Here is a 26,269-nt window from a genome sequence, read left to right as displayed (position 1 = left end):
CGCCATCCACCCAAGCCCCATTGTGGGTGTCAGTGACTCAGAGGAGGTTCTGGTTTCTGTTGGATTCTTGAGGCTCAGGCAACCTGATCTTGAAACAATGACAAGCCTTGGAACAATCCTTCCCGGCTCCCAGAGAAGTATTTCAGGCCTGGCCAAAAAACGCAGCAGAATGGAAAATGATGTTGGGAGGGAAAGGTCAGGTGCTGGGCCTCCCATGGCCGGAAGCAGGTGGCTGCTCAGGCCAGAGGGCCGAGTGACGTGGCCTGCGGGCACAGGTGGGTGGCGGTGACTCTGCAGATCAGTCTGCTGAGGTCCCGGCTGCTGACACCAAACAGACAGTGTGTCCATTGGCATTCTCCCGCCACCCCCGTTCTGGGACATCTCAGCACAGGGCCCGGCCACAGGCCGCCAGCAGGTGCAGGAGGAGGGAGTGGAGCGTGGGTGGCGAGAGAGAAACCAGAACCCAGAGTCACACACAGCGGCCATCCTGCAGCAGACGCATGCCGCCACTCACAGAGCCAGCACTCGTCGGAGCCCCTAATTTAGGCCAGGGAGTACATTTATTATTACTCTCGCCAGCCCCATTTTACAGACAAGGAAATTGAGGCTTTCCTGATTGAGCATAGAGCAGAAACTGTGATGCCTGTCCAGCTTTCCCACTGGGCAGGAGACACCTACTGGAAACTTCTCTTTTCTCCTCTGCCATCTTGGGAAGTTGCTCCCCCACTGCAGGCACCGCCCAGAAGTGCCAGGGGGAGATTCGTGCTCTCAGTGGCCTCTCCTCATCCCATGGGGATGGGGGCTTGCGGACAAAGGCACCATGGAGGCAGTTGCCATATCTCTCTAAGGGCCCAGTGGGTTGAGCCCATTGAGGGCCTTGGAAACACGTCAGGGGCCCCACACCATCCCTCCTTCATCTCCCTTCTCCAGCTCCAAAATCAATCACCCACAACCAAGTCCTTGTTGTGGGGTCTGCTTTGGGGGACCCCCAAATGAAGACAGGGAGAAGTATGGTGCCCTCTGCCAAGTGTGCCATGGGTGGGGGTGGGGAGAGCCTGAGCATCAGTGTTCAATTCAGAATCACACCAGAACAAGGGAATCTGCTATAAGGATGCACACAGTTTAAAGGTAACTTTTCATCAGGTTAAAGGGGGAACAGAAGTTGGATAGAACCATAGTAGTCAAAGTGCATTTGGCTGCAAGTAACAGGAAATTGAGGTCAAACTGGTTTCAGAAATTCTCTGGCTGGTATTACTGGGGGTCAGAGGTGAGGGGCTCCAGGGTGGGCTTCACTGTGGCTCTTGCTCTGTCCCTGTGTTTCCTCTGAGTGCCCCCCCACGCCCAGCCCAAGAGTGGCCCATTGTTCCTACCTACTCACGATGATGTCCAGGGAGCTATGCCTCCTGGGGCTCACCCTGGGCCTTCTACCAAGAGAGAGGATGGGGGTCACCCTAAGAAACAATCTGAGTTCTTGAGATAGAAGAAGGGAGTAGTGGAAGCTGAGTGAGTAACCAGTGTCTACTAGAATAATTTTTCCTGGTTTAAGTTTCTCCTGCTGGGTTATCCTTAAACCTTCAGAGACTGTGAGCAGTGACTTCCTTGCAGGCAAATGAGAGCGGATGACAAAGGCAATGAACAAGTAGGCAATTAATCCTTACAGAAAAGCTCAGAAATGGCCAATCGTTTTGCAACATCCCTGTATATGGTGAACCCATGGGCTCTGGTTTTAACTGTGTGTAAACATAATGAAGTCATATTGTGCAAGTAAATATGTTCCTGATTTGAGGGGTGGATTTAAATGTACGAGTGTTCTGAGGTCTTCTCTGATGAGCTGGGCGTCCCTCGGTGTCCCGCCATTGACCTGGCCACTTGCCTGCCTCCGTGGGCAGCCAAGCTGTGGCCAGTGCTGGGGCAGCCATTTTGGACAGCCCTGAAGTGCTGCGGTGTATAGTGGGCAGGGACTCCATTATATCCCTTCCCAAATCCCAGCCACGGATTTCAAAACCCCAGCACGTCCTTTAAATAATTCCCGGCTCCGCGTCCTCACAGACCGAACACAATGCTCCCAAATGTGGGAGCAACTTGACCCTGGAGTTCCAAGTCCCCACCGTCCCTGGAGGAATGAGAGATGGTGTCTCCTTCTGGCAGGCAGCACAGCGCAGCAGGGGAGGAGTGGGGCGGTGGGTGTGGCCTGCAACTGCAGGGGCCAGGAGCAAGGGTTCACCCTGTGAACCACCAGGCCCACTTGAGAACCAGTGAAATGCTCACACCTGCCTCGCAGGGCTCCCGGGAGCATGATGTCGGAGCTTGAGGGAGGCCCCGGGCACAGGGCAGTTCTCCAAGCATGCTGACCACTGGCCCCCTCCTCCTCCTCGCTGTGTCACTCAGGGCACAGCTCGGGGTAGAAACTCCACCAGCTCTTTGAACAGAGAAAGTTTACCACAAAGAATTGCCAAGTTGGTTGGTGAAAAGGCAAAAAGGGGAAACTGAGGCATCACAGTGAAGCAAGTGCAAGAAGAGGGCTGGGAACAAAGAGGCTAGGGAGGAGTGATTAAAACCCAGGACCAAAGGACCCCATGAGGCGAGGAACCAGATTTATGAGGAGGTGGGCATGGCTGATTGCTGCTGCCTTCCACTAGTGAGGGGGAGGGGGAAGAAATGATGGAGTGGGCTCTGCAATGTCCCCGTGCATTTATTCCCAAAGGCGCTGGGACTTTTCCAGCTCCCTGGCCTTCACTAGGCTTTGTTCCCACTTCTTAGCTGGACCCCAGTGATCCCACCTCTTGGTATTCCCATGTTTGGGCAATTCTCCCCGCTTACCTGTGGGCTAGAACTAATGAGTCACTTCTACTAAGCAGGATATAGCAAAGGTGATGGGATGTCCAAGATCATTAGACAATCAGATGACTGCCACCTCCATCAAACCTTTCTTCTCTCACTTTCAGAGCCCTTGCTCTGGAAGAGGCTAGCTGCTGAGTTGTGAGCAGCCCCATATGGAGGCCCACGTGGCAAAGAACTGATTGATATCAGTTCAACCAACAACCAGCTGGTGGCCCTATAAGACAACTTGGAAACTGATTCTCCAGCCCCAAATGGGCCTGAGAGCCTGCCCCACACTTTGCAGCTTTGTGAGGCTCTGAGTTAAGCTGCACTTAACTCACAGAAATTCTTGACACAGAAACCGAGATAAATGTTTGTTGTTTTAAGCTCCTACATTTTGGAGTGATTTGTTATGCAGCTAGAGCTAACTAATACACCCGTGCACCTCTGTCTTGTCTACTCATTCCTCCAACAACACAGATACTGAACTTCCACCTGCACTGGGTGCTGATATTGCAGAGATGACAGGAAAAAGCCATGGTGCGCTGGGTCACAGCCCTCGCAGAAACAGTGTGGCCTGTGTTGGGTTGGAGAAGGATGTGACCATGCCTGGTATTGTGCAGTTTCATCCTCAGAACTCTGTGAGCATTTTTATGGACATTTACCATCTGCTCCAGTGGGACAGTGGGACAGCATCTTGCCTTCACTTGGACACCTACAGTCTTGGTGTTTCTCCTCCACAGAGTACTGTGTAGTTGCTAAGACACCACATGCTAAGATAAGTCTTATACTGCCACGATACATACACCGTTCATGGCTACACCATGAGGTCCTGTAGCAGGCTCGGCCAGCATCCCTCTAGTGCCCAGCCTAGTACCTGGTGCTAGTAGGTATCCAGAGATGGAATTAGAGTTGGTGTGTCTAAAATTTGTCTCTTCTACTACAGAGTAGGTCTCTGAAGCTCAGCATCTGAACTTGTGGCTCCCTAGGCACAGGCAAGCCACCAAGGACCTCAGAGAACTTCCCCAGGGTCCCCTTCCTACCCTCTGTCTTAGTCTCTTTGGGAGGCTGTCACAAAATACGACAGACTGGGTGCCTTAGAAACAGCAGACACTTATTCGTCCCAGTTCTAGAGGCTGGAAGCCCAAGATCAAGGTGCCAGCTGATTTGGTTCCTGGTTCCCAGACGGCTGTCTTCTCCCTGTGACCTCACATGTTGGAAGAGAAGAGGGAGCTCTGTCTGGCCTCTTCCGTGACAGCACTAATCCCATCATGAGGGCTCTACCCTCATGAAACTAATCGCCTGCCAAAGGCCACACCTCCTAACACTGTCACGTCGGCAGTTAGGATTATATACATCTGAATTATGGGGGACGAAAACATTCAGTCTACAGCACCTTCCATTCCAGACCTACTTTCTCTGATGTGATAGCCCTTACATCAGTCCTATTATGGTATCAGGGCAGCTGACATACACTCCCCTCGGGGGGGCAAAGATTAGATAGATTATTTATTTCCTGTAACTGTTAGCAAAGACAAACGTCTCACCCCTGGGAGGGAGAGAGCTGAAGTGAGGTGGGTCTGTCCCGAAGCTGGGATTCTGCCGGCAAACCGTGCTGAGCCCTTGTGACCTCAGGCCTCTTCTCCTGTGGCCCCATCAGTGTCCATCTGCCTACACTGCAGGTTTGGTCCACCTCATTCCCTGCAGGTGCTGTCCTGAGACATTCCTGGGAAGACGTGAGATTGCAGGCTCCTCCCTAACTCTGCGGGGACTAAAAGGGTGACGAAAACAGACACTGAGTCCCTCCTGCCACCAGAAACCTCCTGCAGTTGGATTCCCAGGGAAGCTGCCTGTGAGGTGGAGCCTGGCCTACAGGAAGGTTGTCAGGGTATCCTCTGGGGGTCTTCCCGGTGGAAGGAAGGGAAGGTGACTGAGCAGGACGGGGCAGAGGGAGGAGGTGAGCTGTGACATAGTCTTCAGGTGGTCGGGTGCTGGGGTTGTCCCAAGCTGGGGTGAGGGGACCGAGGCTTATATCAGTCACTAGATATGGTCTGCCCTTGGGAAGGGCTGTGCCCTTGGGCGAGGCAGCTCCCTTCAGCCTGAAGGGCTGGCAGCTCTGAAACAAAGACCTTGAGGTTCTAGGCTATTCCTTCTCTGAGCTGTAAGCCCCGTGGCTCAGCCATGGAGGTGGAGGGCAGCAAGGGAACAGGGTCACCGTCTGTGGGGACAGAGGAGGGAAGGAAAGGGAGTGGACACTGTCTAGTGAACTCTCATGGTGAACCCAGAACCTCAGGGAGCCGAGCTCCAGCAGCAGGGCCTGGATCTGAACCATCTCTGAAGGTCCGTGGGCCCTAGACCAAGCACTGCCGTTGGTGACCAGCAAAGCTGCTGGTGTTTGTGCCTTTGCCTCCTCATTTTTTGCCACTTTCTGTGCACCTCAGGAATGACTGCTTGTGAGGATCGGCCCTGGGTGGTGCCTGGAGACCCTTATTTGAAGCGCCACCTGCTTCCTGGCCCCCCACACTGGCTGTCTCTAGCCTCTAGCTCCTCTCTGGTAAGGTTAGTCCCCCTCATGGTACTGACAGGCGCCCCACCTGGCTGGCGATATCACTTGCTATTCTGCAATTATGCTCTGCGACAGATCACCCCAAAACTCAGTGGCATAGAGCATTTATTTACCTCAAAAGTCTTCAGGCTGGTGACTTAGGCTCTGGACTGTCATGTGTCTGGAGATCCACTGGCTGTTGACTGGTCTTGGATGGAGGGCGGGGAGCTCAGCTGGAGCAACTGGGGACACTAGTTCTGTCCACGTGTCTTGGCAATAAGCAGGCCAGTTAGGCATGTTCTAATGGCCGTGGCAGAGAAGCGGAATGAGCAAGCCCCATTTGCCAGCACTTTCCAAGGCCCTACTTGCATCACACTTGCTAATAGCCCCTTGGCCAAAGCAAAGTCACGTGATTGCCTCTGGGTCAAAGAGGGAGGGCCCTACAAGGGGACTGAAGACTGACAGACTGTCTGGGAAGTGCATCAGGGAGGGCAAGGGCTGCCCGCTGACAGGAGAGGGAAGGCCAATCAAAGAGGCCCCAAGATCCAGCCAGTTCTGATATTAGAGCCAATGGCCAGGCCCCTGAGGACTTCCATGGGCTGGAGCAGAGCAGCCGTGACAGCATTGCCATGAGGCCCCTGGAGTCCAGAGCAAGCAAAATGCCAAAGGACACTCAGCCCTGAATGGCGGTAGCTTCCTGGGAGCCTGGCACTGGTGGGCTGAGGCCCACGGGTCCGCTCTGGCTGACGTGTGGCTGGCGCCTGTTTGCAATTAGAGCCGCCTGGGCTGGCCTGGCCTCGTGGCTGGGGAGGCGGGAGGGGCACAGGTGGAGTGAGGAGGAGAGGGCCAGGCAGCCTTCCTGGGCCTTCTCTGAGAGGATGCTTGGGCGCGAGGTGGTACAGTATGTGGAGACATATCAGACTGAGGCAGACAACCCAGTTCCCTCCATGGCGACTCCTTGTTACCTTTCCCTGTGCGATGTCCCCACTTGCCTTCCCCGGTGTGCCTCTGTAGGTCTCCTCTCCAGGACTAATTCTCCTCACCTTTGTGCTGGAATGAGCTGAGACTCCACACAAGGTGTATCTCCAGAGGGGATTCGGAACACAGAACAAACCCAGGCACTCAGGCCATTCAAGGCCGCCATGATTGTTGATGGTGTGATTTGTTCACAGGTGCTGGGTGGAATGGGTGGAAGGGATCTTCATTTCTTTAGTTTGTATTGATCAGTTTACCTTGGGCTCCAGGCATGCTGGGCTCCATGCATGCTGGGCTGCAGGGAATTTGATCGCAGTCATCTGGGGACCTCTGCTTCAGGAAGAGCAGAGGTCCCCAGCTCTCTGTCATTGGTGTGTCCCGGGTGTAGTGAGATATCGGCCCCCAACCTGCCCTACCCTTCATGTCTGCGCTTCGTGAGCATGAGAATCTTGACAAGTCTAGGAATTCTGGAAGCCTCATACCTCTGAGTACAGCCAGGAGACGTCAGATGTGCACTGCCTGGGTCCTTCAGACACTTCTCCCCAGGGAGGAAAGCAAACTAGTATCACAAAAAATATATATAAAATAAGAAACCCACTCAACTGAGCTTCCATTCCTACAAGTAGTAAGCACTAAATGTGATTGCCTGCTTACTATGTTTCTAGCATTGTTCTATGTTTCTTACAAAAAATTAACTCATTTGATTCTGTGGCCAGAATGACTCCCATTTTACAGGCGAGGAAACTGAGGCACAGAGACACAGTTATTTGTCCGAGGGCAAATAGCTAACAAGAGTCAGAGCTAGGATTTGAATCAAGGTAGCCTGGCACACTTGACCTGCTCTCCAGCCTCTCTAAAGAGAGACACAGCCTGCCATTGTCAAGTGGCGAATCTGGGCTCCCTCCCTAGGAGCAGAGAGCTCACTTGGATACCACCAAGACCAGCCTCCAGTCCTTCTGCTGAGGGTCTTCACAGGGACCAGAGAGGAGCATTGGGAAAGAGATCCAGGATGGGCAAAGCCAAGGCCAAAGATAACTTTGATGCAACTGTTTATTCGAGCTTATCAGTCCACGGCATCAATGTGCAACAGTGATCCCTGAGTCACCTGGACTAGTCTCAGAGAAGGTAAGTTTGCCAGAAAGTGAATTTATGTGTGTAGGTGTATCAGGGGTGGGGGTGCCCGGAGGAGGCCCCCAGACTTTGCTTACCTACATGCAAAGGAAACTACCTCCATGAAGATACCAAACCACGGGAAAGTCTGTTCTCACATAAGGAGATGCTAGTGTTAGGTGGGCTTCAGGGCTGGCTTGATCAGGGGATTCTGGCCCCATCTGTGATTCTCTCTGCTTTCCTTCCCTAACTGTATGAGCCTCATCCTCAGTCTGGCTTCCTTCACGGTGGCAAAATGGTGGTGGCAGTCCCATGCCTCATAGCCACATGCCCTGATGTCCAGAGAAAGGAAAGACATTTCTTTCCCTACTTGGTGTTAAGAGGGAGGAGCTGTTTTCACATCTCACTCTCTCCATCTGGGTCACATACCCCCACCCAACCATTTGAAAACCAGTTCTGGGGCCCAGGGTAATGCTGTGTGCTGATTGGCTTAGGCCTCAATCCCTCAATCAATCACGGTGCCCAAGATGATGAGCTGACCCTAGGGCCAATTGGTCTGAGCGCTAGGGCAGGGATGCTTGGGACAGGCCTGGGGACGGGTTAGGGGAAGGACAGAAGCAAGGGGTAAATAGACCCCCAGTCTAAAAAGAGAGGAAACTGGTCAAAAAGGAGGCAAACCCCAGAAAATCAAACTCTTCAGCTCAGACTGGTTCTTTGCTTCAGAGTCTCGGCAAGAGGCTGGCTTGTGTCCTGGCTTGCATCCTGACAGAGACAGAGAGAGAGAAACAGAGAGCCAGAGAATGGCATTGGGTGCGTCTCACAGAATCCTAGGGCAGGAACTGAGGACCCCCTGCCGATATCCCCCTGCTTGGAGGGGAGTTTACCACACATAGAGCCCTTCTAGAAGGATTCCCTGTTCAGTGGGGCCCTGGGTATCAGGGGGTTGATGGGAAGGAACCCCTGCTGTCTGCCAGACCAGTGCTCTTGGTGATGCTTTTGACAGGTACGGATTAAAGGTGTGTCTAAACAAGGCAGTGGCTGGGGAGGCGGGTGAAGCAGGTAAAGCATCAGGCCCCAGCCTGGCCTGGGCTCCGGAGCTCCCTCTGCTCCTTGCCAGGACTAGGTGCTCTTCAGGGTGCCAGGGCTGTCACCAGATCTGGAAACTGTCATTTAGGTGTCCCCTGGCCCTGAGGGTCTTTTGCAACCCTCAAGCGGCACGCAGAACCCCCTCTCAACGTAAAATTGGGCCAACACAACTTGCTTTTCATTTCTTTAAGTGACATTATCACTGCAATGATCATGTTGTGGTGTGGAAGGAGCCACAGAGCTCCTTGGCCAGACTCACAGCCTCAGAGTCAGCAAATGCAAGTCCTTTCTGGGGGTGCGGGCGGTGGCCAGGAGCTCAGGAGAACCCCATACAAAATGGATTGATGGGCTCCGTCTCAGCAGAGCAAAGCAAGTGAAGAAAAATGGTTGAAGAAGTGACATTATCCCCATAGTGCCCACAAAACTACACCATATCGCGCGCGGCACTTTTCTGTCCGTAAACACATGACAAAGAAGCAAAACTCCAGACCGCGTTCACAAGACAGGCTGCCTCTGTTGAAGGGGCCAGAGTCTTGGGAGGGCGCAGCATTAATACCGCCACTAATATTTTATTCTTTCAAAGTCGTTCCTGGGGTTGGCGGGAGTGGAGGCCTGGCTGCACGGGGAGATGTGGTTTGCTGTGTGACCTTGTTTGGGGTTTGAAGGCGTCCAAGTAATTCATGTCAGCAGGAGAAGTGTGTCAGGCCAAGTGTCTCCGAAGTATGAAGCGTGAGGAGAGGGAAGGCGGCCCTGGGTTCCGTGGGAGCGTGAACTGAGTGGAGGCAAACTTGTGCCCATATCACAGGCCACGCACATGGGCTTCAGGAGGGCTTCGCATCTACCCACAGGCCTCTCAGTCTGACCTGAGACTCTGTTGAAGGATTATTGAGAAAAACAGAATGATCAAAGAGTTGTTACTTAATAGGAGCAGGTTTCCAGGGGCACCTGGGGGGTTCGGTCGGTTAAGCATCTGACTTCGGCTTAGGTCATGATCTCACAGTTCGTGAGTTCGAGCCCCGCGTCGGTTCTGTGCTGACAGCTCACAGCCTTGAACCTGCTTCAGATTCTGTGTCTCCCTCTCTCTCTCTGCCCCTCCCCCACTCACACTCTGTCTCTCTCTCAAAAGCAAGTAAACATTAAAAAAAAATAAAAACAACAACAAAAAATAAGAGCAGGTTTCCAAGGCACTCTGGGCCCTGTGTGCCTGTAATGAATCTTTTGGGCCCATAGGGACCAGGTGGGGTCTTGGCAGACAGACGTCAAAGGGTCTCTCTGAGCCCTCCTTGGCCAGCGGCCCCACACATCCTGCTCTCTAGCTGCCTGCCATCATCCCTCATGCCGCCCGAGGTTCCAGCCAGGCAGGGTATGTGCACAGGCTGGACTTCCATACGGACCCGTTGACTGGCTAGTGCTTAAGCTGAGAGGTGTGTGAATGGGGCAGGATGGGGAGGCCCCAGATAGCATTGCTTGACTGGATGAGAAGGAAGAAGGTGCTGGGTCTGTGCCCCCCCCCCCACCCGCCCACCCAATCCCGGTGCTTCTGACTGTGTGTGTGTCCACCTGGATGGGCTGAAAGCTTCCTCAGATCAACACGCAGCACCGTGCTGGATGGAGGTGGGGACATGCCCAGTTTGAGGCTGGGGTGGGGGTGGGGGTTAAGAAGGACAACTGAGCCTCTGGAAGGAACCATCCAGTTACCTAGCTTGGGTCTGGGTAAACATCAGGACTCTTTTTCTTTTTTTTTTTTAATTTAGAGAATCTGCTCTTTTCCTCTTTCTTGTCTGCAGAAATATCACCGAGTCTGCCCTAGCTTTCATTTGGAAGGAGTCTTTATTTTTAAGACGCTAACCCTGGCACATCCAAGACAGAGCGGTAGCTGGCAGGGAGCCTGGGGAGACCTGAGAGGGCTGTTCAGCGCACCTGGAAAGTCGCCACTGCTTTCAGAGCAAGGATGAAAATTCTTGTCACAAACCTCTGGCCCTGTAAGGCCCACTAACTGCCTCAGAACAAAGCAAAAGTTTTGTGACTGAAGCATTTTTTGGTGCAAGAGTTATTTTTCTGAGACAGAAGGTGTTGATGCCACCATTTTACGTCTACGAGGATCACTTACAAGTCATTGCATCGGGAGCTGCATGTTGCTCAGTCTGACCATATCATGTCTATATTCTCTCACTTCCCAGTAATGAACACAGGTGCCCTTTGTCCCTTGACCACGCCATGACCAATTCCTCCAGCCACAGCCTGCCCAGGTGCCCAGTGTGCCTCGGCTGGAAATGGCACTGTTTGCCAAAGAACAGAGAAGAAGTTTCTTGGGGACCCTCCCCCATCTCCTGGGGCTGGCCCATCTTCTTACTTTGTGGGGGAGCAATGCTGTGGGACAATGAGAGCGTGGTGATCTAGAAGCCCAAGCCCACGCATGGGCATGGCACATACCATTTTATTTCAGGGGACTTACTTTCTCATTCATTCCTCCATTTAGAAGACACTGTTTGGCCTTTGCAACCAGCCCGGACCATAAGGGTCCCCCAGAGGAGTGGCAACTGGGCTTCCCTCTGTCATGGCCAAAAGCCGCACTCCCTACCCCCCATCTCTGTCTTAGAAAGAAGGATGCGAGGACCCCAGAGATTCTCATGGAGGACTCTCTTCCTCCCCAAGTAAACTGCTTTCTCCAATCCAACAGCACAGGGCAGTATTGAGGGGACTTCAAGAGGCCCATAGGACAGGACCTTGTCCTTGCTGAGCTTGAGGGGGACCTTCCTGGGGAGGACTGCTATGGCCAGCACCTGGACTCCCTAGCTTAGCCACCATGTCACGATGTCCTGGCCGGGAATACACAGTGGATTTGAACAGAGTGACATTTATTCTTATCTGATTGTAAATGCTGCTTCCTTCCTCTGTCTGTCTCCCTTTTCTACTGATGTCCTTTCACTGCAAGGGCTATAAGTGAGTATATTACGAACTTCTCAAAGGTATGGACCACGTCCCCTATGTACGAGTGTCTGCGGGAGCTAGAATAGTATCTTGACCATCACAAATGTTCAGTAAATATTTCGGCCACGATAGGACGCTGTGTGGGAAGCTCTGCTGTGGGAGGAATGGAAAGAAGGAAGCGATCTATAGCATTAGAGAGCTATGGATAAAATGTTATGAGTCAGGGAAAGGAGAGCTCACTGCTGACCAGCGGTGGTGAGCAGGGCCACTTGCCCTGAAGAGGGGGCATGAGGAAGTCCAAAGCCATCTGACCCAGAGAGCAAAGAATAGCAGCATGGGTCCCAGGGCTCTGGTGGGGCTTCACACGGTTACTGTCACCAGCTTGCTTAAGGAACAGGCCATACCAGCCGGGGTCAGCAAGCTAGAGGGGAAGAATGACCCTATCCTCCTGCATTCCCCAGAGAGCAGGGCGGGGCCTGGCAGGCGGGTGTTCTGGTGGAGGCTCCCTACTTCTATTACTCTCCCTTTTTATAGGGCCCACGTGGGCCTTGTTATAGGGGAATACCCAGGCCGCTTGGTGCCAGGAAGTCTGGTTTGTAAGTGCCAGCTGTTTGTAGCAGTCGGCTGGGAGCGCCAGCTGCTTAGCAACTGGAGACCCTGGGCCCAGGAAAGGTGCAGAAAACCACCTGTCCCCAGGGAGGCTGAGCCCAGGGGCAGCCCCTCTTGTTGGAAGAAGCAGGGGGGGCGAGGGGGGGCAGGTCCCTGCTGGCGCCACATCCAAGCAGGACAGCGTGAGTGTTTGCGGACTGCCCTGCTCCTTCACTGTAAAGACACGGTGAGCGAATCAGCTGCTCACATCTAGATAGAATGAGTAATTTTGCATTCGAGAAAATAGAAGAAGGCATTCTGCGTAAGAAATGCAGGAAAACAAAGAGCGGAACAAGTCGATACAAGAATGACTTAGTATCAGGATAAGTAACAGCAGACCGGATTTCCCTGTATGGAAGAGAGTGGCTAGGACGTTCTAAAGTCCTGGAGGACAGGGGGACCATTTGACGTGTGAAGCTCTCTGGCCTCTCTTCCCCACCCACAGATGCCCAGTGCCTTAGATCCATACGACAACCCAAAGCACGCTTCCAAAGGGGCAGGTGCTCCTAGGTGGCCGTGCCCATGCTACCAACCACTGACTGGAGAGCCCTAGAAGGGCACTGTGGAGTCATGGTGGGGGCTCAGCAAGGGTGGTGATGGGGGCTGACCTGGATTTGAGAAATACTGGTGGGTGAGAGTTGGCTGACTGGCAACTTGCTAGACTTGGGGAGTTACTCAGAGGGAGGAGTCAAGGGTGATTCATGTCTGAGGCCAGAGGTGGCTCCCTGGTGACAATGGCATGCATATGGAAGTTTGGAATGGGGGCCAGGGCTGGGTGCTGTTGGACTTTTCCCTTTGTTTCCTAAAGCTTCACTGAAGTATAATTTACGTACCATAAAACTCGTGCATTTTCAGTGCAGAATTCAGCGGTTATTACTGCTGCCATCACCACAACCTTGTTTTAATGAGCCCTGGAGTTTTCTTGAGGCCGAGGAGGCAGGCCCGCCCTGGAGGCCTGGTCAGGCTAGGCCTGGGGACGTGGTCTGGCCTGCCTTGGAGGCGTGGTCAGCTGGGCCTGGGGGCGTGGTCAGGTCAGGCCTCAGGGACATGATCAGGCCTGGATGAAGTTGAGAAGGCAGTTTTTTTAAGGCGAAGGTGGAAGCTCTTGGCAGTGGTGGATGCAGAGTGGTCGGGACAAGAATGCTGAGCAGACCTTAGTCCAACACCTTGGGGCCTGTGTTAACTTAGTGAGTGGAAGGAGAAGGAGGAGCCAAAGACAGAGACAGGTAGGAGGAGGAGCCTGTCGGGCCAGAGATCAAGGGTGAAGTTCCTAGTACCTTCTGTTTGCCTTCCTAACACTTGCCATTCTTTGTTACTATCCATTTGGGTATATTTTTGTTTACTGTCTATTTTCTTTTACTAGAATATCCGCTCCCTGGAGGCAGGCCCCAGCCCTGGACTGTTCACTTTTGAATCCCCAGAGCCTAGCACGCACCTGCCACTTTGAAGTGTGTCCTGTGACGGAGAAACCTTAGCTATACCTCAACGTTTTCCTTGGAGAGGCTTGGTTTTCTTCTGATCTTCGGGCTGCTCATCTTGGACACTTGGTCCCGTGCAGATCCCCACACCAGGTTGTGCCCCGCACCACTTGGCACCTGGCCTGAAACCCAGGGTGGGTTATTAGCGTCTTAGTCAAGTCCTGCGTCTGAGGGGCACGTGTTGTCCCCAGACCGTGTCTCCCAAGGGCTCAGCCTTTGAATCTACTTAAAGCCATTCCCAGCCCTGCCTATGGGTTCCTTTCCCAGACCCGCAAACAACATGTTTCTTGACTGTTTTGTGTGGCCTTTCGGCAGGTTGGATTTTCTCATTTATGATGTTTGGAGAGGGAATCAGTTTTCTCTCCTCACCCTGCTACTCTCTGCTCCCTCTGTGGGTTCTGGGACATGTTGCCAATCTGTAAATGATGTTTTAGTTCTTTCTTTGTTGTTGTTTTGGATCTGGGCACACTGCTGTTAACACCAGGTGCTGAAAAATTAAAACTTATCATCAATTGCCATCATCAAAGCAAGGTGGGGTAGGGTGGTTTCAACTAGTCCCAAATTTCTTGAAGGAATTTGGCGTCTTGTCAATTCTGCTCTCCTGAGGCTGATGTTACTAGTAGAACAAAGTTCTCTTCAGCTGCCCAGCACAGTCTGGGTTTACTCAATTAAAATCCCATGCAATGATCTCAGTGCTAAGCACAAGAAAGGAACCATTTCTGGACTGATAACACATTAGTTGTTCTTTGCAATTGGACTGGGGGACTCTAAGAATAGTATAGTTTTTTTCTGGAAGCAGAGTTTTAACAACCTAGAAAGCTTAATTAAGCTTTCCTGCTGCACTTTTTTTTAATTGAGTTAGTAGCAGGAGAGTATTTTTAGAACTGAAGTGATTATTTCGTGTAACAGATACACATCTGAATATTCTTAAGCCTCTATATAGGGCAAAACATAGCTAAAGAATTGACTTCACAAGTCTAAAAGTATGACCAGTTGTTTTTACACACGTCATCCCCGTCATATCTATTTATTCTATTCATTCATTATTTATACCCTGCATTCTTTCTTCCTAAGTACAAGACAGGGTGGGGTTGGGAGGAGAATTATTTTTAATGCTTTACAAACTTGGTGGACATTGAATTTTTTTCCTCCCCAATTCCCTCTGAGTTTGCCGGTCTGGGTGAGCTCCCTTTCTAGATTTCAGTCCCATTTGGATTTTTTTCCTTTTATCAAGAGGAACCAGGATGTCACTTAGAGGTGAATGCTTTGTATGTTACTTCAAATAGTAAAAATACCATTAAAAAGTGTTAGTATGAGGAAGATGCTGGTTAAAAAAGAAAGGAGCCACTTAACTAAAACTAAAAAGTATGCAGTGTCTCAGCAACTTGGGGTGATAAGGTGCCAGATGGCACGTTTTCAGATGAAGGCTCGAGCGAGATTGGCTCTTTTAGATGCTAGTGAAAGACATGACGTAGAAGTGGTCCAAAATAAACTTTCAGATACTTCTAGAAGGCTCCTTGAATACGAGTAGAGTAGAGGTGATTGTAAAATTGATAATGTGGACAATGCAGTTTTGCAGATTATGGCTACTACAACTCACTAAAATATTTATGTACAGATAATGTGAATCATCTCACAGAAACAGAGGAACTGATCTGAAGTAGAAATTACCCACATTTGCACACGTCACCTACAAGTTTGGCAAAGGGGCTGAGAAGAACCCTGAGAAAACCTGAGGGTGAGGTGGGGTGGGGCGTGATGAAGTCTATTTAAGGAATTTTCCACATTCTCTGAAATGAGGTTGCCAGTTCAGATCCATCGGTGAGATCCATGCAAAGATAGGGGACTGGGCAGGACTGTCCCAAAGGAAGGTGGCATGTGAAGACAGCTCCTTCAGGTAGTCACAGGCACAGGCAAAACTCAAGTCATTTCTTGTTCTTTCTGATATTTGTAGGTATCAGATAATCTTCCTCCTCAATGTCACATTTCCATGCTTGACTTTTTTTTTTTAAGGCCAATTTATTATTTTTTTTTAATTTGAGAGAGAGAGAAGGAGAAGGAGAGGGGGCAGTGGGAGGGAGGGGGAGAGAGAATCCCATGCGGGCTCCACACTCTGCGCAGAGGCCAACATGGGGCTCGATCCCAGGATCATGACCTGGGCTGAAATCAGAGTAGGTCGCCAGTCGCCCCTTGAGGGAGCCACCCGGGCATCCCTCCATGCTTGTCTTTAGAGTGAGTTTCAGAATTTCCGCACGCTTCTTCCTCTGCCAAGCCCTGCACATCCAGGGCTCTTTTGGAAAGGATCATGCACCATTTCTTCTGAAATCGTGGATCTCATTCAATTAGGGCTTGTTTAACGACCTGCAAAACTTCAGGGCTTATCTTCACCTTCGAATATCCACCCTCCCCACCCCCCAACCTTAGCCTCCTACAGGGTAAACAGAGATTGGCTCCCTCGTGTTCTGTCTAGGCTTCCTGAATGCCCTGAGCACCGAATGCAAGAGCTCCAGGGGAGCCGCCACCGCAGAGCCAGCAAGACCTCCTCCAGGCCACCCACCCCCAGCGGAGAAGCAGGCTCAGCCTCAGGGGGTGAGCACCTGGCGCCAGCAAAACCGGGGCCCTTGGAATCATAGCAGCACCACCACCGCGGTGGGCCAGAGGCAGGGGAGAATACCCAAGGCACCAAATTCGACGTCCTTCCTTAAGTTTCCATTCTGTTTCACTCAACCGGGGTACATAATGTTAAAGCAAAAGAGGATGAGAAGGAAACATGGGTACAGCTAAAATTATGCACGCTTTTGTTTTAAGTAAATGCCTTCCTCCGGAACAGTGGTATTTGCCATCATCTCTCCCCCCACCCCCACCCCCGTCCCCGCCCCCTGCCCCGCTTGCTTTTCTCCTTAGTCTAATGTCTTTGCTCTTCACACTTCCTAAGTCTCCAGAATTCCTGTTACTTGGACGTGAGCCGGGAAACTCCCCCAAAGGGTGCGGTTTGCCTCTGCAGCTGACTCACGTCCCTCCTGCTGCTACCTCGTCTTTTCGATGCCATTTTCTCCTTGCCATGAATGCGGCTCTGTCTGTGAGCTGCTTCTCTTAAGGCTGGATCCCGGATCTTATTTTTGCAGTGACCCCAGATTATTAGGCTAACTCTAAATATCTTGGTGGTGAATCGGCTGTGAATGCTATCAATTTAATATTAAACAACAAGTTAATCAAATTCCAGGTCATGTTTTTATTGCTGTTCTAAATATAAACATAAATATAAATATATAAAGCAAATGTATCTATATATGGAAATGTTTGGGGGGAAAACTCTTTCCTGGAAACTTCAACTGGTGGTGGCAGCCTAGACAGTGACACAAATAAAAGTACCTTTTGAATTACATCCTAGTTCAGGTCTCTAGTCCCAGAGAATTTGATGTTAAATAAAAGGGTGAAGTTTCCCAAGATTGCTCTGGTTGAAGAGAGTGAAGCTGGTGATGTGTGCTTAGGAAATTAGTAGTGCACTACTCTACTGGCTTCAAGAAGCATCCCTCTCCCACATGCTTTCCCAAATGAGTTGGTCCTAAAGAAATGGGGGAATTTTTTTTATTTTCAACTACATTAGAAACAAAAATATATTTTTGTCTGGCAGTATATTAAATATATATAATATGTTACATAATATTGGTAGAAATGTAATTCTATGCAGTGATTACATATATCTATACTTATTGATGTGAATTTTTATAATACATCATGTGAAGAAAGCAGGTTATAAAATAGTAGGTATACTAAGATGCCATCCAGGTAAATCCACTTGTGTGTGTAGGATTCATAGAAAATTCTGAGTGGAAAGATAGACAAACACTCATCCAAAGATTGGTGGGGGCGGGGGGGGGCAGGAGGAAGGGGGGAGGAGGGTGTTACTAGGATGGGAAGGTTTTCTTCATTGTTTTCCTCTAGCCTGCAGTGTTGCTTCTTTTTTTTCAAGTTTATTTATTTATTTTTGAGAGAGAGAGAGAGAGAGAGAGAGAGTGTGAGGGGTAGGAGGGGAAGAGAGAGGGAGAGAGAGAATCTCATGCAGGCTCTGCACCATCAGCACAGAGCCCAATGCGGGGCTTGAACTCACGAAACCGTGAGATCATGACCTGAGCCGAAATCAAGAGTTGGATGCTTAACTGAGTCACCCAGGCACCCTGCTTTTGTAATCAGAAAAAGGCTACTTTCATATGAATTATGAAACCTTGAAAAAATTACCTGGATAGAGAATACTTGCAGGAAGTCTTAGATTAAGGTATATTCCTCTGGTAAATTAAAAAGAACAGGTTTTTCCTTTTAGGATGGTCTACCAACTGCTTTTATGCATGATTTAATTATATAATCAATGTACAGAACTCAGTAGTAATAGCTCAAAAAATAATTTACCTGCATTATTTCAAATGGGAAGATAAAACTAACAATATTACAATTGGATTTTCCATTTTTTTCTCTTTAAATTCTTTACCAGTCCAGGGGCGCCTGGGTGGCGCAGTCGGTTAAGCGTCCGACTTCAGCCAGGTCACGATCTCGCGGTCCGTGAGTTTGAGCCCCGCGTCAGGCTCTGGGCTGATGGCTCGGAGCCTGGAGCCTGTTTCCGATTCTGTGTCTCCCTCTCTCTCTGCCCCTCCCCCGTTCATGCTCTGTCTCTCTCTGTCCCAAAAATAAAAAAATAAAAAAAAAAAAAAAAAAAAAAAAAATTCTTTACCAGTCCAATCAACTAAAAATAAAGAGCATATACCTGAATAGAGCCAGATATAACTACTGTTTCTTACATACAATTTAAAAATCCCTACATTTTATTTAAAATCTAGACATAGTTTTGGTTTACTAAATTAGGCTGACTATCCTCAAACAGGGTGTAGTTATTTGGCCAATATATCTAATAGTGACTTTTATCAGTTTCAGAGAATTCTGAACAGCCTTGGATTAATGTGTTTTTGGAATACCTGATAAAATAAACACAAATATTTAATAATTATGCTTAAAAGATAGGACCTGTAGTAAAGAACACCTCCCTTTACATTTTTGTTCCAGGTAAAAATGGTGCCAAGACATGGGATTGCAAACTAGAAAAAAAAGCAAATATGGCTTCCTAGTACTTTACAGAATTTTCCACTTGATTGTATTTTCAAGAATTTTTTTAAATTAATTTATTTTTAAAATCTTTTATTGCTTAATTTACATCCAAATTAGCATATGGTGCAACAATGATTTCAGGAATGGATTCCTTAATGCCCCTTACCCATTTAGCCCATCCCGCCTCCCACAACCCCTCCAGTAACTCTCAGTTTGTTCTCTATACTTGAGTCTTTTGTCCCCCTCCCTGTTTTTATATTATTTTTGTTTCCCTTCCCTTATGTTCACCTGCTTTGTATCTTAAATTCCTCATATGAGTGAAGTCATATGATATATGTCTTCTTCTGAGTAATTTCACTTAGCTTAATACCCTCCAGTTCCAACCACGTAGTGGCAAATGGCAAGATTTCATTCTTTTTGATTGACTGCTAATACTCCATCGTATATATATACCACATCTTCTTTATCTATTCATCCATCAGTGAACATTTGGGCTCTTTCCATACTTTGGCTATTGTCGATAGTGCTGCTATAAACATTGGGGTGCATGTGCCCCTTCAAAACAGCACACCTGTGTCCCTTGGATAAATACCTAGTAGTGCAATTGCTGGGACATAGGGTAGTTCTATTTTTAATTTTTTGAGGAACCTCCACACTGTTTTCCACAGTGGCTGCACCAGTTTGCATTCCCACCAGCAGTGCAAAAGAGACCTTCTTTCTCTGCATCCTTGCCAACATCTGTTGTTGCCTGAGTTGTTAATGTGAGTCATTCTGACAGGTGTGAGGTGGTATCTCATTGTGGTTTTGATTTGTATTTCCCTGATTATGAGTGATGTTGAGCATTTTTTCATGTGTTGGTTGGTCATCTGGATGTCTTCTTGGGAGAGGTGTCTATTCATATCTTTTGCCCATTTCTTCACTGGATTATTTGTTTTTTGGGTGTTGAATTTGGTAAGTTCTTTATGGATTTTGGATACTAACCCTTTATCTGATATGTCATTTACAAATATCTTCTCCCATTCTGTTAGTTGCCTTTTAGTTTTCCTGATTGTTTCCTAAGCTGTGCAAAAGCTTTTTATTTTGATGAGGTCCCAATGGTTCATTTTTGCTTTTGTTTCCCTTGCCTCCAGAGACGTGTTGAGTAAGAAGTTGCCGTGGCCGAGGTCAAAGAGGTTTTTGCCTGCTTTCTCCTCAAGGATTTTGATGGCTTCCTGTCTTAAATTTAGGTCTTTCATCCATTTTGAGTTTATTTTTGTGTATGGTGTAAGAAAGTGGTCCAGGTTCATTTTTCTGCATGTCGCTGTCCAGTTTCCCCAGCACCATTTGCTGAGGAGACTGTCTTTATTCCATTGGATATTCTTTCCTGCTTCGTCAAAGATTAGTTGGCCACATGTTTGTGGGTCCATTTCTGGGTTCTCTATTCTGTTCCATTGATCTGTTTTTGTGCCACAAAATATTTTCTTTAATGTTTATTTTTGAGAGAGACAGAGCATGAGTGGGGGAGGGGCAGAGAGAGTGGGAGACACAGAATCCGAAGCAGGCTCTAGGCTCTCAGCTGTCAGCACAGAGCCCAATGTGGGGCTCAAACTCACAAACCGTGAGATCATGACCTAAGCTGAAGTTGGACACTTAACCGACTTAAACATCCAGGCGCCCCTCTATTTTCAAACACATTAATTTCATGGTGTCTTACTTTCAGTGGGCTTTGGTTTGAGAGGCCCACACTGGGATGGTGACTGATCAATGGATTAAGTGAGTTGGAGAACTCACCAAGTGGAATTTTTAAACTACTGCAGAATTGGCTTGATGCTGGTGTTAACCAGTGAGGACAGACTCTGAAACTAGATACGTTGTTAACACTGAGTTTTCATCCATTTCACAGCCATAGAGATGGGCAGCTCCATTCGTGGCTTTTGGAAAGATTGTTGGTCTATCCAAAATTAGTTCATTAACAGATATGTAAATTTGCATCACTGTCTTTGATTTTAAGATTGAGATATAATTCACATAAAATTCATATTATTCACATAAAATTCACCCAAACTCACTGAAACTGTGAGATTCAGTTGTTTTTAGTATATTCACAAGGTTGTGCAACCGTCACCACTAACTCCAGATCATTTTCATCACCCCAAAAAGAAAGTTCACACCCATAAGCAGTCAGTCCCCATTTCCCCCTCCCCCTAGCCCCTGGCAACCCTTAATCTACTTTGTTTCTATGAATTGGCTTATTCTGAACATTTCACATAGATGGAAGCATACAATATGTGGCCTTTTGTGCCTGTTTTTTGTCATGTTTTCAAGGTTTATTCACGTTGTAGCATGTGTGAGTACTTCATTCCTTCTCATGGCTGGTAATATTTCATCATATGAATACACCATATTGTATTCATCCATTCATTCATCGATGGGCATTTGAATTCTTTCTACTTTTTGACTGTTATGAATATAAACATTTGTGTACACACTTGTGTGTGGACATAAATTTTGAATTTTCTTAGGTACTTAGGTGTCACATTCTGGCTCATAGGGTAACTCAGGTTTAACCTTTTGAGGAACTGCCAATCTGTTTTCCAAAACAGATGAGTCATCATTGTACAGTTCATAATCTCCACCAACAATTACGTTTCAGTTATTCCATGTCCTTGGCAACCCTTGTCATTGTCCATCTTTTTGTTTATAGCCACCCTAGTGGATGTGAAGTGGTATCTCATTGTGATTTTGATTTGCACTTCCCTAATGACTAATGATGTTGACTATACTTTCATGTGCTTATTGGACATTTAGATATCTTCTTTAGAGAAATGTTATTCTAATCCTTTACCTAATTAAAAAGATTTTTTTTAATATTTATTTTTGAGAGAGTGCACACAAACATGTGCACACACAGGGAGGAGTGGCAGAAAGAGGGAGACAGAGGTTCCAAAATGGGCTCCACACAGCAGAGAGCTTGATGTGGGGCTCAAACTCACGAACCAGGAGATCATGACCTGCACTGAAGTCTGACGCTCAAATGACTGAGCTACCGATGTGCCTCATCCTGTACCTAATTTTTGTCTGGAGTTCTTTTCTTTTAATTGTTGAGTTGTTAGACTTCTTTATATATACTGAATACTAGGCCCTTATCGGATATACAGTTGGAAATAATTGTTCCCATTCTGTGGGATTTTTTTTCACTTTTGTGATAGTGTCCTATGAGGAACAAAAGTTATTAATCTTGATGAAGTATAACTTGTTTATTTTTTCTTTGTTTGCTTGTGCTTTTGGTTCATATCTAAGAAATTTGATTTGTCCAACATCATGAAGATTTATACTTGTTTTTTTCTAAGAGACTTTTTAAGTTTATTTTGAGAGAAAGAGAGAGAAAGGGAGAAAGAGAGAGGGAGAGAGAGGGAGAGAGAGAGAGAGATAGCACAGGCAGGGGAAGGGCAGAGAGAGAGAGAGAGAGAGAAAGAGAATCCCAGGCAGGCTGTGGACTGTCAGCACAGAGCCCAATGTGAGGCTCAAACTCATTAACCATGAGATCATGACCTAAGCTGAAATCAAGTGTGGGACACTCAAGTGATTGAGCCACCCAGGTGCCCCTAAGAGTTTTTTATCTTAGTTATTACATTTAGGTCTTTAATCCCTTTGAGCTAATTTTTGCAGGTGGTATGAAGTAATGGTCCAGTTTAATTCTGTTGCATGTGGTTATCCAGTTGTTCTAGCACCATTTGTTAAAAAGATTATTCATTCCCTCATTACGTTGTCTTGGCACTCTTGTCAAAAATAAATTGACCATAAATGTAATAGTTTATTTGGATTCTCAATTTTATTCCATTGATGTACATGTCTATCTTTATGCCAGGATCACACAGTCTTAATTAATGTAGCTGTGTAGGAGGTTTTGAAATTGGGAAGTGTGTGTCCTACAAGTTTGTTCCTCTTTTCAATATTATTTTGGCTATTCTGGGTCTCTTGCATTTCCATATGAATTTTAGGATCAGCCTGTTCATTTCTGCAACAAATGCAGCTGGTATTTTGATAGGGATTTGCACTGAATCTGTAGATTAATTTGGGGAATATTGCAGTCTTAACAATATGGCGGTCTCCCAATCCATGAGCATAGCATTTCTTTACATTTATTCAGGTTTTTAATTTTTTCAGTGATGTTTTGCAGTTTTCAGTGGGTAAGTCTTGTGCTTCTTTTGTTAATTTGTTCTTAAGTATTTTATTCTTTTTAATGCTGTTGTAAATATAATTTAATTCCCTTTTTGGATTATTCATTGCATATGTATAAAAATTAATTAACTTTCATATATTAATTCTGTATCCTGCAACCTTGTTGAACCTTTATTAGCTCTAATTGTGTGTGTGTGTGTGTGTATTCCTTATGATTTTCTATACACAAGATCATGTTATCTGAAAATATAGTTTTAATCCTTTGTTTCCAAACTGATGTTTTATATTTCTTCTTCTTGCCTATTGCCTGGGCTACAACCTCCGATACAAATTTGAATAGAGGTGGTAAGAGGGACATCTTTGTCTTGTTCCTGATATTAGGCTGAAAACTTACATTTTGCCACCAATATGATGTTAGCTATAGGTTTTTCATAGATGTCATTGATCAGGTTGAGGAAGTTCCCTTCTAGTTTTACTTTGTTAAACATCTTAAAGCATTTGTCAAATATTAAACTTTTTCTGCATCTACTGAGATAATTATGTTGTTTTTGTCCTTCATTCTAACCATGTAGTGCATTACATTATTTTCTTACAAGAGTTTATGAATAAATTGGTGTTAATTATCCTTCAAATATTTTATAGAATTCACCAGTGAAGATATATTCATTCTTAGACTTTTCTTTGTACAATCCTTTTTGGTTCCTAATTAGATCTCTTTTTTAGATAAATTTAATCTTTTTTTATTCTTGAGTCAGTTTGGGGGTTTGTGTCTTTTTACAAATTTCTTCATTTCATCTAAGTTCTCTAACTTGTTGGCATCTAAATTCCCTTACAATTCTTTTATTTTTAAAAGATTGGCAGTAACATTTCATTCCTGATTTTAGTAATTTGAGTCTTCTTTATTTTTTTCCTGGTGTAGCTAAGGGCATTTCTGTTTTGTGGATTTTTTTCTAAGAACCAACTTTTGTTCTTTTTATTCACTCATGTATTGAAGTTTTGGTTTCAATTTTTTTTATTATTTTTCCTGTTCTTTATTTCATTTATTTTGACTAAAATCTGTATTATTCCTTTAGGTTTAATTTTTTTTTCTAGTTCCTTGAGGTTGCAAGTTAGGTAATTGATCTCAGACCTTTATTTTGTAAACACAGACATTTATACCTATATATTACCCTTTAAGTACTGCTTTAGCTGAATCCCATATGTTTTGATATGTTGTGTCTTCATTTTCATTAATCTTAAGGAATTTTCTAATTTCCTTTGTAATTCCTTCTCTGATTCATCGGCTACATTAGGAATGTATTATTTAATATTCATGTATTTGTGAATTTCCCAAATTTCCTTCTGCTATTTATTTCTAATTACATTCCACTGTGGTCAGAGAACATGCTTTGTATGATTTGAAATCCTATTAAAAATATTAAGACTTGTTTAATGACCTAACATATGATTTACCCCAGGGAATGTTCCATGTGCACTTTAAAAGAATGTGCATTTTGCTGTTATTGAGTATAATGTTCTATGGATGTCTGTGAGGTCTACCTGGCTTAAAGTATTGTTGAAGCCTTCTATTTGTTGACTTTCTGTCTAGTTATTCTATCCATTACTGCAAGTGAGGCACTAAAGTCTCCAAATGTTATTATTGAATTGTCCATTTCTCCCTTCAATTCTATCAGTTCTTTATGTATTTGAAGCCCTGTTGTTAGGTATACATATGTGCATAATTACTTCTTGATGGATTGATCCTTTATCATTATGTAATTGTATTGGTCTCTAGTAACAATTTTTGCCTCAAAGTCTATTTTTTTTAATTAGAGATTTAATTTTTTTAATGTTCTTTTTAGAGAGAGAGAGAGAGGGGAGTGACAGAGAGAGAGAGAGCATGTGCAAGAGGGGAGGGGCAGAGAGAGAGGGAGACACAGAATCTGAAGCAGGCTTCAGGCTCTGAGCTGTCAGCACAGAGCCCAACACAGGGCTTGAACTCATGAGCCATGAGATGGTGATCTGAGCCAAAATCAAGAGTCAGAAACTTAACCAACTGACCCACTCAGGCACCCCTCAAAGTGTATTTTGTCTGATATTAATATACCCACTCCAGCTTTTAGTTTGCACAGATCCTTTTCTATCCTTTTAATTTCAACCTAGTTGTGTCATTGACTGAAGTATGTCTCCTGTAGGCAGCATATAATTGGATCATGATTTTTACCCATTCTGCCATCTCTGCTTTTTAACTGGAGTGCTTGATCCATTTACATCTCATGTAATTACTGATAATAGGATTTAATATGCCACTCTATTTGTTTTCTATATGTCTTATGTCTTTTTGTTCCTCTATTCCTCCATTACTTCATTGCCTTCTATTGTGTTATTTTCTAGCGTACTATTTTAACTCTCTTGTTGTATCTTTTGCTATATATTCTTTAGTTATTTTCTTAGTGATTTCCCTGAGGATTATAACTAACATCTTAATGTATAACAATCTAGTTTGGATTAATACCAACTTAATTTCAGTAGTATATAAAAATTTTGTTCCTGTGTAGGTTTGTTCCCTCCCCCTTCCTTTGTACTTGTAGTATCATATAAATTTTGTGTTTTTTCACTTTATGCCCATCAACAGATATATCTATATATGTATATTTGCAGAGATAGACATTTTTATATATTTGCAGTTGCCTCAAATCAGGTAAGATAAGGGACACCTGGGTGGCTCGGTTAAGCATCCAACTCTTGGTTTTGGCTCAGGTCATGATCTCACAGTCATGGGACTGAGCCCCATATCTACACCCAGCATGGAGTCTGCTTGGGATTCTCTTTCTCCCTCTTTCTGCTCCTCCCCTGCTCTCACACACTTTCTCTCTCTCTCAAAAAAAAAAAAAAAAAAGAGAGAGAGAGAAAGAAAAAATCAGATAAGAGGAAAAGAGTTACAAACAAAAACTGCATTTTTGCTATATTTTATATTTACCCATGTAATTACCTTTATTCATGCTCTTTATTTCTTCATGTGGATTTGAGTTATTTTCTATTATCCTTTCATTTCAGCCAGAAGGGCCCTGTTTATTTATTTATTTCTTTTTGTAGAGCAGGCTTGCTAATGATGAATTCTTTTTGTTTATCTGGAAATGTCCTACTTTATCCTTCATTTCTTAAAGATAGTTTTGTTGGATATAGAATTGTTTAACAGTCATTTACTTTAGCACTTTATGTCATCCCACTGCCTTCTGGCCTCCGTGATTTCTGATGAGAATCCCATACACACAAGTAGCTTCTCTCTTGCTGCTTTTGAGATTCTTTCTTTGTCTTTATCTTTTGACAGTGTGATTGTATGTCCAGGCATGGACCTCTTTATGAAAAAAAAAACTTATGTTTATTTTTGAAAGAGAAAGAGACAAGAGGGTGAGCAGAGAGGAAGGCACAGAATCTA

Source organism: Panthera leo, chromosome B3, assembly GCF_018350215.1.
Source record: "Panthera leo isolate Ple1 chromosome B3, P.leo_Ple1_pat1.1, whole genome shotgun sequence".
NCBI lineage: Eukaryota > Metazoa > Chordata > Mammalia > Carnivora > Felidae > Panthera > Panthera leo.
This window is presented reverse-complemented; position numbering follows the sequence as displayed.